Here is a 10014-nt window from a genome sequence, read left to right on the forward strand (position 1 = left end):
GAGTAAAGACTACAGCTCATATAACGTTAGCTTTTAGTCTTGACTATGAGATTTCCAATTGATAAAATGAATAAAAATTGTCCATGTAATAACTTCACTCGTGTAGCCCAGCAAATCCAGTCTCACAATGTTTCACAACATGACATTTGCCTACTGGTCTCATTTACCAAGTAGAATATCTATTTTTAACACTGAAGAACAGACTTAGTTCATGTCTATGTGCGAAATATGATAAGAAAGTGAGAAAATGTGGTGTGTTGCACAGCAAAGAAATGTGAAGTGTCAGGATTTGGCCAGGGTTGTTCCGGTTTTTGGTCACTAGATGCCCCCATTGTGCTTTTTGACCTTTTGCTTTCCCTTGATCCCCATTATTATTTGCACCTGTGCCTCGTTTCCCCTGATTGTATTTAAACCCTTAGTTTTCCTCAGTTCTTTGCTCTGTGTTTGTATGTTAGCACCCAGCCCTAGTATTCTGTGTACTCTTGTTGATCCCGGTGGACGCGCTTGTGGAATTCTGTTTTTTGTTCTTGTTTATTTATTTTTGAGTATCTTTTGAGGCTTTTTATGCTTTACCTACCACCTTGTGGATTTACCTTTTGTCTTGGAGGATTACCTTGTGGATTACCTTGTTCTTGTGGAATTCCTTTTGAGGTTGTGGAGTTACATGTTTTCCTGAAGGACTTCACTTTTTACTTTATTAAATACACCGTCTCAAGTACTGCTGTGTCTGCCTCATCTTCTGGGTTCTGCTGACTATTCGTGGCTCAGTTGGTTAAGTGACTGTTTCTCACTCCAGAGACCTGGGTTCGTAACCAGGTCCTGACAGAAACACAGAGCCAAAAATGAACCCAGAGGCAGCCAGTTCCCAGGACCTTGTTGCCATGCTGTCCCACCACCAGGAGACTGTCCAACACCACGAAGCCGCCCTGGTTCAGCAAGAGGCCTTAATGGCTAGACATTCTCATCTTCTGTCGGAGATTCTGACTTCCATAAAGCAGATATCTGATCGATTACCCCGGCAACAGTTCCCGTCCCAGTACCTCAGATTCACGTACCCATGGCAGTTAACCCCCTGGCTGAACCTCGTCTTCCACCTCCCCAACGGTTCTCAGGTGATCCAAGTGCTTGTAAAGGGGTTCTCACCCAATGTTCTCTCTCCTTCGAGCTGCAACCCTCGTCTTTTCCCACCGACCGGTCTAAGATCGCATATATCATCACCCTGCTGTCAGAAAAAGCCCTGGCCTGGGCTACTGCTGTGTGGGATGCCCATAGTTCCTGCTGTGCCAGCTACTCTGCCTTTGCTGAGGAATTCAAACGAGTGTTTCAAGGCCCAAGCAGTGGTCCTGACTCAGCCAAACAGCTCCTGACTCTCCACCAAGGTCGGCGCAGCGTGACGGACTATGCCATCCAGTTCCGCACGGTGGCAGCAGCGAGTGGCTGGAACAACGAGGCGCTCACGGTGTGCTTTCTGAAAGGCCTTTCTGACACTATCCAAGATGAACTGGCCACTCGGGAACCACCGGACAATCTCGAGTCCCTGATCAAGTTGGCCTCACGCATTGACCAGCGTTTGAGTGAGAGAGAACTCAACCGTAGACCTCTAGCCCCTATCAGTCCCAGCTCCGAGTCCCCACCTTTATCCTCGCTGGCTCCACCGGAACCCATGCAGATTGGACGCATCTCCCAGGAAGAGAGAGACCGCCGGATGAGGGAGCGACGCTGTCTATATTGCGGCAAACCGGGCCATTTCCGTTCCACGTGTCCCGGGCTCCAGGGAAACGCTCTGTCCCGTACAGACCGGGAGGAACTGTAACGGGAAACATAACCTCCTCCCATCCGTCCAACTCCCGTCTGCTCATTCCAGTCATCCTTTGCTGGGACAACCACAAGCTTCACCTTCAAGCCTTGGTAGACTCTGGAGCCGCAGGTAACTTCATGGATGGTGTCTGGGCGAAGGAGAATGGCGTTCCCTCTGAACCTCTAAGTGACCCCATGAGGGTTACTACATTGGATGGAAGCCCTTTGGGATCTGGACTTGTCACTCATGTCACTACCTCCTTGCGACTTTCAGTTTCACAACACCAGGAATTGATGAACTTTCATTTGATCTCCTGTTCCGAGTTCCCTCTCGTCCTTGGATACCCCTGGCTTCACAGCCATAACCCTCACATCGACTGGTCTGTGGGCACTATCAAGCAGTGGGGTCCTACGTGCCAAGTTACTTGTATTTTCCCGAATTCCCGAGTTCTACTCCCGAGTCTTTAGAATCCATCGACCTGACCCGAGTTCCCGAGTGTTACCATGACCTCAAACTGGTGTTTAGCAAACAGAGGGCCACCATGCTACCACCCCATAGACCTTATGATTGCCCCATCGACCTGTTTCCGGGCACTTGCCCCCCCAGGGGTCGGATCTTTTCCCTATCTCCACCCGAACGAGCTGCTATGGATACCTACATCAAGGACGCTCTGGAAGCAGGCCTCATGCGTCCATCCACCTCCCCGGCGGGAGCAGGGTTTTTCTTTGTGGCCAAGAAAGACGGTGGATTACGTCCCTGCATCGACTACCGGGGACTCAATGCCATAACCATCCGTAACCGTTACCCGCTACCCCTTATGGCCACAGCCTTCGAGCTGCTCCAGGAAGCAGTTATTTTCACTAAGCTTGACCTGCGGAACGCATACCATCTTGTGCGGATCAGACCTGGTGACGAGTGGAAGACCGCTTTCAACACGCCTACTGGTCACTATGAATACTTGGTGATGCCCTTCGGCCTGACCAACGCCCCAGCGGTGTTCCAAGCGCTCATAAACGATGTGCTTAGGGATATGCTTAATAACCTCTTGAAACTCCCCATCCCGGATCCGGGATTGTGACTAAGCCTCAGGCTCATTAGCATAACGCAACGTTAACGATTTCTGAAAATCGCAAATAAAATTAAAATAATGCGTTTGCTCTCAAGCTTAGCCTTTTCTTAACAACACTGTCATCTCAGATTTTCAAAATATGCTTTTGAACCATAGAAATTGACTAATTTGTGTAAGAGTATGCAAAGCTAGCATAGCATTTTGTGTAGCATGTAGCACGCAACATTTTCACAAAAGCCAGATAACCAAATAAATAAAATCATTTACCTTTGAAGAGCTTCTGATGTTTTCAATGAGGAGACTCCCAGCCACATACCAAATGCGCAGTGTTTCCTGAAAGCGTCTGTGTGTAGGAGAAATCGTTCCGTTTTCTACATTGCGCCTGGCTACCGAAACGAACCGAAAATGCAGTCACCTACAACGTGAAACTTTTTCCGGATTAACTACATAATATCGACCGAAACATGGCAAACGTTGTTTGGAATCAATCCTCAAGGTGTTTTTTCACATATCTCTTCATTGACATGCAGTTCTTGGAAGCTTGCTTCTCTCTCTCTGCCCCATGGAAAAATACTGGCAGGTGACTTTTGCGCACCAATTTTGGCGCAGGACACCGGGCGGACACGTGGTAAATGTGGTCTCTTATGGTCAATCTTCCAACGATCTGCCTACAAATACGTCACAATGCTGCAGACACCTTGGGGAAACGACAGAAAGGGCAGACTCATTCCTCTTGCGTTCACAGCCATATAAGGAGATCATGAAAGACAGAGCCTCAAAAATCCTTGTCATTTCCTGGATGCCAAGTCATCTTGGTTTTGCCTGAAGCTCACGTTCTAGGGCACGCACAGAGAAGATATTTGTATTTCTGGACACGTCAGAGTGTTTTCTTTCGAACAGTAGCAATTATATGCATAGTCGAGCATCTTTTTGTGACAAAATATCTTGTTTAAAACGGGAACGTTTTTCTTCCAAAAATGAAATAGCGCCACCATAAGTGTAAGAGGTTAACATATTTGTTTTCGTTTACTTGGATGACATCCTCATCTTTTCGAGCTCCCTTCAAGAACACACAAAGCATGTCAGACAAGTACTCAAACGCCTCCTAGACAACCATCTGTACGTTAAGCCGGAAAAATGTGAATTCCATTCATCCCGAGTACAATTCCTGGGATTTGTAGTGGAACCCGGTCGAGTCCAAATGGACCCCAGGAAGGTAGGGGCGGTAGCAGATTGGCCCACTCCCAAATCCATTAAGGAAGTTCAGCGTTTCCTGGGCTTCACAAACTTTTACCGCAAGTTCATCAAGAACTTCAGCTTGGTGGCAGCCCCTCTCTCAGCTTTAACCAAGGGTGGCAATGCAAGGTTTTTGTGGGGAAGAGAAGCTGAGACGGCCTTCCAAGGACTCAAGCAGCGCGTCCTCTCTGCTCCCATCCTGATACTACCGACTACGGATGAACCGTTTGTGGTGGAGGTAGACGCATCAGAGGTTGGTGTTGGAGCTGTCCTGTCTCAGAGGGGTGAAGACAAGAAGCTTCATCCGTGCGCTTTCTTCTCACACCGGCTTACCCCGGCTGAGTGGAACTACGATGTGGGGGATCGTGAACTCCTAGCGGTTAAGATGGCATTGAAGGAATGGAGACACTGGCTCGAGGGGGCTTCTCACCCGTTTCAAGTGCTTACGGACCACAAAAATCTGGAGTATATACAGCAGGCGAAGCGGTTGAACTCTAGACAAGCTAGATGGTCTCTCTTCTTCAGTCGATTCCAGTTTATCCTCACCTATCGGCCCGGGTCTAAGAATCTCAAACCGGATGCCCTGTCCCGAGTCTACGCTCCTGCCATTCGAGATGACATGGACATGCCTGTCCTTCCTGCTGCTAAGATCGTCGCTCCGATCTCGTGGCAAGTTGAGGATACCGTGAGACGAGCTCAAGCTATCGAACCGGACCCGAAAGGAGGTCCTGCCAATCGGTTGTTTGTCCCCAAGGCAGTGAGGACTCAGGTCCTTCTGTGGGGGCACTCCTCTCGCCTCACCTGTCACCCGGGCGTAGGTCGCACCTTGGAGTTCATCCAGCGTAAGTTCTGGTGGCCTACCATAAGAGAAGACGTTGCCACTTTCGTCAATGCCTGTCCCGTGTGGTGCCAGGGCAAATCTTCTCACCTCCGCCCTCAAGGACTCCTTCACCCTTTACCTGTTCCCCACAGACCCTGGTCCCATATCTCATTGGACTTTATTACTGGCCTTCCTCCATCCCATGGCAATACTACTATCTTAGTCATAATCGACAGGTTTTCAAAGGCGGCCAGGTTCGTCCCTCTGACTAAGTTACCTTCTGCCAAGGAAACGGCTGAGTTAGTAATTAATCATGTGTTTCGAGTCTTCGGCATTCCTCAAGATATGGTTTCTGACAGAGGTCCCCAGTTCGCCTCAAGGTTTTGGAAGGCCTTCTGCCAACTCATGGGAGCTTCTGCCAGTCTATCTTCAGGGTACCATCCGGAGTCCAACGGCCAAACAGAGAGGATGAATCAAGAGCTGGAAACCACCCTCCGATGTATGACTCGTAACAACCCGTCCACATGGTCGTCCTTTATTGTTTGGGCCGAATACGCGCACAACACCTTGCGCTCCTCCTCCACTGGTATGTCCCCGCACGAGTGTCAGTTTGGCTATGCCCCTCCATTGTTCCCGGACCAGGAGGCAGAAGTCAGAGTGCCTTCAGCCTTGAAGTTCGTCAGACGCTGTCGGCTTATGTGGAGGAAGACCCGTCTTAATCTTATGCGTTCCTCACAGAGGTACCAACAACAAGCCAACAGACGTCGCCGTCCCGGGCCTACCCTGCGCCCCGGCCAGAGAGTCTGGCTCTCCACAAGAGACTTACCACTACGGGTGGAGTCTCGCAAGCTGTCCCAAAGATACATCGGTCCCTTTAAGGTTGCCAGGAGAGTTAACCCAGTTTCTTATCGCCTACACTTACCCAGATCCCTTAAGATTAATCCCACGTTTCACATTTCCTTATTAAAACCTGTTGTTTTTTCTCCCCTTGTCCCGGCAGACAGACCTCCCCTCCGCCTCGTGTCATTGGAGGCCAGCCGGCTTATACCGTCCATCGGATACTGGATTCCCGCCGGGTGCAGCGGTCCTGGCAGTATCTGGTGGACTGGGAAGGCTACGGTCCCGAGGAGCGCTCCTGGGTTCCTGCCAAAGACATACTGGACCCTGACCTCATTCGTCAGTTCAGGGTCCTCCACCCCGAGAGAGCTGGTAGGAACGTCAGGAGCCGTTCCTAGGGGGGGGATTCTGTCAGGATTTGGCCAGGGTTGTTCCGGTTTTTGGTCACTAGATGCCCCCATTGTGCTTTTTGACCTTTTGCTTTCCCTTGATCCCCATTATTATTTGCACCTGTGCCTCGTTTCCCCTGATTGTATTTAAACCCTTAGTTTCCCTCAGTTCTTTGCTCTGTGTTTGTATGTTAGCACACAGCCCTAGTATTCTGTGTACTCTTGTTGATCCCGGGGGACGCTCATGTGGAATTCTGTTTTTTGTTCTTGTTTATTTAGTTTTGAGTATCTTTTGAGGCTTTTTATGCTTTACCTACCACCTTGTGGATTTACCTTTTGTCTTGGAGGATTACCTTGTGGATTACCTTGTTCTTGTGGTATTCCTTTTGAGGTTGTGGAGTTACATGTTTTCCTGAAGGACTTCACTTTTTACTTTATTAAATACACCGTCTCAAGTACTGCTGTGTCTGCCTCATCTTCTGGGTTCTGCTGACTATTCGTGGCTCAGTTGGTTAAGTGACTGTTTCTCACTCCGGAGACCCGGGTTCGTAACCGGGTCCTGACAGTGAAGCTCATTTCCCAATACATTGCTGTGTGTTCTATGGCTCTTATTGTTGTATAAATACCCACTGTATTGTTTTGGAAGAATCTGAATCATTGTCCCAACACCAGCCTGGGACACAGAATTGGGCAGACAGAATAGTGAGCAAAACAGCATGGTTTTAGACCGGTTTGTGCTGTCAGTGTCTTGCCAACTCCTCGGTCCAGGCTAAGCAAAACAACTACCGGTACTCAGACCTGGTTCAGTGACATATACAGGTGAAGTCGGAAGTTTACATATACCTTAGCCAAATACATTTAAACTCAGTTTTTCACAATTCCTGACATTTAATCCAAGTAAGAATTCCCTGTCTTAGGTCAGTTAGGATCGCCACTTTATTTTAAGAATGCGAAATGTCAGAAAAATTGTTGAGAGAATGATTTATTTCAGCTTTTATATCTTTCATTACATTCCCAGTGGGTCAGAAGTTTACATACACTCAATTAGTATTTGGTAGCATTGCCATTAAATTGTTTAACTTGGGTCAAATGTTTCAGGTAGCCTTCCACAAGCTTCCCACAATAAGTTGGGTGACTTTTGGCACATTCCTCTTGATAGAGCTGGTGTAACCGAGTCAGGTTTATAGGCCTCCTTGCTTGCACATGCTTTTTCAGTTCTGCTCACATATTTTCTATAGGATTGAGGTCAGGGCTTTGTGATGGCCTCTCCAACACATTGACTTTGTTGTCCTTAAGCCATTTTTCCACAACTTTGGAAGTGTGCTTGGGGTCATTGTCCGTTTTGAAGACCCATTTGCGACCAAGCTTTAACTTCCTGACTGATGTCTTGAGATGCTGCTTCAATATATCCACATAATTTTGCTCTCTGATGATGCCATCTATTTTGTGAAGTGCACCTGTCCCTCCTGCAGCAAAGCACCGCAACAACATGATGCTGCCACCTCCGTGCTTCATGGTTGGGATGATGTTCTTCAGCTTGCAAGCCTCCCCCTTTTTCCTACAAACATAACGATAATCATTATGGCCAAATGGTTCTATTTTTGTTTCATCAGATCAGAGGGCATTTCTCCAAAAAGTATGATCTTTGTCCCCATGTGCAGTGGTGATCCTAAACTGCCTAAGACAGGGAATTTTTACTAGGATTAAATGTCAGGAATTGTGAAAAACTGAGTTTAAATTTATTTGGCTAAGGTGTATGTAAACTTTTGACTTCAACTGTACATACTTTATTAATGTAAATTGTAAATAACTGGATAGGTGTAAACAACATGGCTATAGCTGCAGCTTGCCTTCTGGTATGCTAGGTGGAATATTCAACACTGCTTATACCTATTCAACAATTTCAGATCTACAGTTCCTAGACTAGGGGGAAGCATCTAGGGGTTGTTTCTGAACAATAGTGACCATCAGGGTGTCAGAGGCAAAGGGTGTGTGTAATATGGTTGTCAGGGTATGTGTGTGGTTGTCTGGGTATGTGTGTGGTTGTCTAAGGTGTGGAGGAAATCGAACAGCAGGCAGCTGTACTTCTCCCTTTGTCAATGTGTGCGTCCCAAATGGCACCCTATTGCCTACCAGGTCACATAGAGCTCTGGTCAAAAGTAGTGCAATACATAGGGAATAGGGTGCCATTTGGGATATTCTCAGTCGGCGTCAAGCAGATGGAAGGTGAAGTGATACTGCTGGGAGAACATAAATAAAAGCCCATAAATGTGTCCCAAATTCTATTCCCTATAGTGTACTATTTTGACTAGAGCCCTATGGCTCTGGTCAGAAGTAGTGGACTATATAGGGAATAGGATGGCATTTGGGCCATCCCCTGTCTTGACATGATGACTGTAAAGGCCGTAAAGTTGTGGAATCAAGTTGTGGTTTAATAAAGTACAGTCATATTTGACATGTTTTATGTAATGTACTTTAACTCTCATTGATATCAGAGAGATAAGTGATGGTCAAGCAAAGGATGATTAGGGCTGTGTCCCAAATGGAACCCTCACTAGGGAGCCATTTGAGACGCACACTAGATGCTCATGACAGAGTGAGCGGGCCAGGTTAGGAATTTAAAGTCACTGCATGGTCAATCCGACATCTGCATTGGCTGGGAAACGTCCTCTGCAGAAGTCAGGGCATTCATACTTATTGTACTTTGTGAAGCAGTGCAAAGCTGTTGTGTAGAGCTGTTGTCAAGGAAGTGAGTTTGTATTTATACAGGACCTCCCGCCCCACCTACCGCTAACCAGTCATGTCAATACGGAGCCCTCTGCATTTTTTTTTTACAAAATTTGGGAGGAGCACGGTGTTGTGAAGCGGAGCTTAACTTGGACTCTGCATTCCTCCGTAGGCTCCTCAATTGCGTAATACCGTCCTTACGGAACCTAGAGACACTGGGGTTAACACTTATGTATTGACAACTGCCATGGGAAGTTATTTCAGTGGGAGTAGAGTGAAGTCAATTTAGCAATTTCCCCACTAATGGTTAAAATTAGGGAATGGGAAGCTGATCGTAGAACTTTACCTAGGGGAACAGCTTGGAAATATTCCATTGTGACACAATTAGCAGATTTGTGGAATTTTAGCAGCTTCTGAGAAAAGTGCTGTTTTTAGCACTGACACTCACAGTTAGTGATATATTTATTGATGACAGCTGTATGGGAATTAATCACAATCAAGAATAAGAAAACAAGTTCTCTTTCAACTACTTGTTTCGATGTATCCCTATGGGAAATAGTTATATTTGACTAAGTTCAAAGAACCAATCACATACAGTACCAGTCAAAAGTTTGAACACACCTACTCATTCCATGGTTTTTCTTTATTGTTACTATTTTCTACATTGTAGAATAGTTGTGAAGACATCAAAGCTATGAAATAACGCATATGGAATCATGTAGTAACCAAAAAAAGTGATAAACAAATCAAAATATATGTAATATTTGAGATACTTCAAAGCAGCCATCCTTTGCCTTGACAGCTTTGCACACTATTCACATTATCCCAACCAGCTTCATAAGGTAGTCACCTGGAATGCATTTCACTTGTGCCTTGTTCATTTGTGAAATTTCTATCCTTCTTAATGTGTTTGAGCCAATCAATTGTGTTGTGACAAGGTAGGGGTGGTATAAAGAAAAAATACCTATTTGGAAAAAGACGAAGTCCATATTAGCGCAAGAACAGCTCAAATAAGCAAAGATAAACTTTAGTCCATAATTTCTTTAAGACATGGTCAGTCAATGTGGAACATTTCAAGAACTTTTAAAGTTTCTTCAAGGTGCAGTCGCAGGATAAGTTCATTAGAGTTACCAGCCTC

This window comes from Oncorhynchus masou, chromosome 1 (genome assembly GCF_036934945.1).
Source record: "Oncorhynchus masou masou isolate Uvic2021 chromosome 1, UVic_Omas_1.1, whole genome shotgun sequence".
NCBI lineage: Eukaryota > Metazoa > Chordata > Actinopteri > Salmoniformes > Salmonidae > Oncorhynchus > Oncorhynchus masou.